The sequence below is a fragment of the Dipodomys ordii genome, unplaced genomic scaffold (assembly GCF_000151885.1).
Source record: "Dipodomys ordii isolate 6190 unplaced genomic scaffold, Dord_2.0 Scaffold120, whole genome shotgun sequence".
Taxonomy (NCBI): Eukaryota; Metazoa; Chordata; class Mammalia; order Rodentia; family Heteromyidae; genus Dipodomys; species Dipodomys ordii.
In genome coordinates, this window is record NW_012267336.1 from 3,022,000 (window position 1) to 3,025,650 (window position 3,651).

At 46.6% G+C, this 3,651-nt stretch overlaps 1 protein-coding gene across 1 annotated transcript in view; it reads left to right on the forward strand.

The window, feature by feature from the left end:
- Fkbp5 (FK506 binding protein 5) overlaps positions 1-3,651 on the forward strand; it is a 104,073-nt gene that overhangs the window by 431 nt on the left and 99,991 nt on the right. The gene's annotated exons all lie outside the window — the stretch shown is intronic.

Below are 3,651 nucleotides of genomic sequence, written 5' to 3' on the forward strand. Positions count from 1 at the left end.
GAGGCGAGGCGGTCGCGCCCGTCCGTCCCCGCTCGGCTTTTGTTTCCCGCCCGGGTGACAGGTCCCGCCGCGGCTCCGCCGGCCGGCAGACCCCCCGCTTCCCCTCCGGCCCCCGATACCACCCGAGGCCCAGCGGTAGTGACCGCCGCGGCTGCCCGCGGGACCCTCGAGAGAGCCGGGCGGCGCCCGAGCAGCCACGCCGCGGGCGGGAGCCAAACTTCGCCTTCCGGACCCCGGCAGCCGGAGTACAGGAGCCGGGGAGCCGCGGGAAATCGGGGTGTGGGGGGGGCCTGCCCAGGCACCCCCTAATTAATTACCACGAGCGATGCAGTCCGCTCACCTAGTGGCAGCCCGGGAGGGGAGGGCGAGGATAACGGAGCGACCCGCCGCCGGCCTCCTCCGCGTGGCCGCCGCCGGGTGTGGAGGGGCGGTCACCGCCCTCACCTGCCGCCCCGCGACCTGACACCGGGAACCGCCGGGCCGCGCTCGGACCCCGGCCGCGGGGTGCCGGTGCGGCGCCGGGCCGGCAGGTGACCCGTGTGAGTCTAGGGCCCTGGTCGGTCGAGGGGTCCTTTTGTTCTGGGACCTTAGCACACGACTTCCGCCCTGCTGATGGTCTGGAAAGGTGTCCCCGGCCGGAGCGCGGGGCCCCGGTGTTCAGGGGGTGTGGGGAGGATGTGGATGGATTTAACCCCCCCCCCCCGTCCCCTTAAGAGTCCCGAGGAACGTTTTTAAGGCTCGTTTTCAGAACGGTTTTGTGCCGGGGTGGCGGAAGCCTGGGAAGGTACAAGTTGTAAGTGGAGAATGCAGAACTCGAGCTATCCCGGAGCGAGCCTCGGGACGGCGTGCACGGCGCTTGGCCGCCATTCAGTAAATTCTGCGGGAAGCCGGCTTGGGTTTACTTTTCATGAGTACGCGTTGCTTTCCTGGGCAGCCAGGCTGAGCACCGCCGTGCACGTTCTCTGCCCTCCCGGGACACAGGGTGGTCGGTGAGATTGCGCACCAGGGGGGAAAAGTGTGTGTGTGTGTGTGTGTGTGACCCCAGGGAGGAAAAGTGTGTGTGTGTGTGTGTGTTTAAATAGTCTGTGGGAGTTCTGTGTGTGTGTGTGTGTGTGTGTTTAAATAGTCTGTGGGAGTTCTGTTCCCCCGGCTTTGCACCAAGAGAATCCGAGTAGTTGCTTCTCCGGGTGTCAGAAGCAAAATTCAAGGGTGCACTTTGGAGGAAAAATTCTCATTCTGGTGGAAAAGTCTTTCTCTATCTTGATTTCACGTACCGTGTTCTGTTTCTCCCTCTCTCAACTGACAGTCTAACAGTTATGGGCCTGATCCATTTAAGGATTCTACAAAAACCGTATTATTTGTTACAAATATTTTAAGATGGAGTTACTTACTAATAACACTCATCTGTGAGAAACGCTGCATTTCCTTGTCTCCGTTTTTCTCTTCTAACATGTCTTGTGTGCTGAATATTGGGTAGCTTTATACTTCAGAGATGTTTGACTCTTATTTAAAATTATTATTTTTTTGTTATCTTCTACAAAGGGGTTTCAATTTAACCCTCCATTGTGTACAATGCATCTTCATCAATGTCACCCTGTCCTAGTTTAAGATGAGTTACTAATTTTTATTTAAATTGCTAATGTATTAATATTTAATTGTATAATCATTTTATTATCTAGCTTTTAGTTGTGACTAATTGAGATAAAAATAATCAAAGATACTCTTTATAAATTGTTTTATGTCTCTAAAATGACAGGGTTAAATATTGCCACTCCAACAAAACAAGTCATTGTCACTTAACAAAACAAGTACGGTTTTGAATCTTTTTGTAAAAGTTTTGATGGGAATTTTGAATACATTTCTCCTTTAAAAACATTTTAAAAACCTAATTTTAATCAGTTTCAAATAAAAAACATATCTTCAGTTTAAAAAAAATCTTTTCAGTTTTTAGATTGGAAAAGAGCGCATTTTTTTTGGAATGTCTAGTTTCCTAAAGGTTTCTGAGCTTAGAATGAATTAGTTCCAAGAAGAAAGAATGACCTTTTGGTGTATCTACCTGCAAAAGAGGTTCTTGCTAGCAAAAAGCAAAGTTGTCTTTTTGATGGTTAGAACAGCTGGTTGATTGAACAATTACTCTTATTTAGAGTGAATTTATTTTTCTTAAATAACTGTAAGGGATTTTTAAAGATGAGGGCTTTTGTTGTTTTAGATGATTTAATTACTCTCTAGTACACAAGAATTTAAATACTATGGGTAATTAGAGGGCTTATATTATTGATCTTATGGTATTGCATAAGTACAATTAATATCAAAGGCAGATGTATTTACACAAAGAGCATATTTTCAGCACTTAATTGGGAAAGTACCTTTTAATTAAAAGTCCATTTCAAAATTCAGTTTTTAGATATTTTAATTACTGGTTTATGTCCACTTTAACATGTTAACTTTATCATAAGATTATCAACCACATTTCACTTTTACAATTAAGCATGTTGATTATCATTTCTATATAACAAAAATTGGGACCATCAGGAGGCTGAGATCTGAGGATCACGGTTCAAACCAGCCTGGGCAGGAATGTTCCTGAGACTCTTATCTCCAGTTAACCACCAGAAAACCGGAAGTGGCACAGTGGCTCAAGTGGTAGAGTGCTTACTTTGTTTGTTTTGTTTTGATTTTTGGGTCCGGTCCTGGGGCCTGAACTCTGGGCCTGGGCACTGTCTTTCAGTTCTTCAGCTCAAGGCTAGTGTTCTACCACTTGAGCCACAGCGCCACTTCTGGCTTTTTTTCTTTTTTCTTATGTGGTGCTGAGGAATCAAACCCAGGGCCTCAGGCATGCAAGGCAAGCACTCTACCACTGAGCCACCTTCTCAGCCCTTCTTTCTTTCTTTCTTTTTCTGTCTTTCTTTCTGTGTTTCTTTCTGTCTTTCTTCTGTTCTTTCTTCCTCCCCTCTCCTCTCTTCTTTTTCCTTCCCTCTTTCTTTTTTGTCAGTTTGAGGATTAAACCAGGTTCTTACTTTATCACTGAGCTACATCTCCAGGCCTTAGTAATTATTTTTAGATGAATAAAGCTGCAAAACCCAGCTAGATTGAAAAGTAGATCAAATGACATGGGTACAGATGTCAATACTGCTTTATGTAGTAGTAATACACATGTTGTACCTGACATTAAAAATATCCTTGCCATGGGCCAGGAGGGTAGCTCGGTGGTAGAGTGCTTGCTTGCATGCATGAGGCCCTGGGTTCGATTCCTCAGCATCACATAAGCAGAAAAAGCCAGAAGTGGTGCTGTGGCTCAAGTGGTAGAGTACTAACCTTGAGCTGAAGAGCTGAGGGACAGTGCCCAGGCCAGAGTTCAGGCCCCACGACCAACAAAACAACAAAAAGAATATCCTTGCCAGCTGGGTAGTAGTGACACATGCCTGTTATCCTATCTACTCTGGAGGCTGAGATATAAGGATCTCAGTTTGAAGCCAACTCACTCAGGAAAGGCTGTGAGACTCTTATCTCCAACTAACCACCAGAAAAAGCTAGAAGTGGCACTGTGGTTCAACTGGTAGATTGCTAGCTTTGAGCAAAAAAGAGCTCAGGGACAGCACCCAGGCTCAGAGTTTAAACCCCAGGACTGGGAAAAATAAATAAGTTTTACAC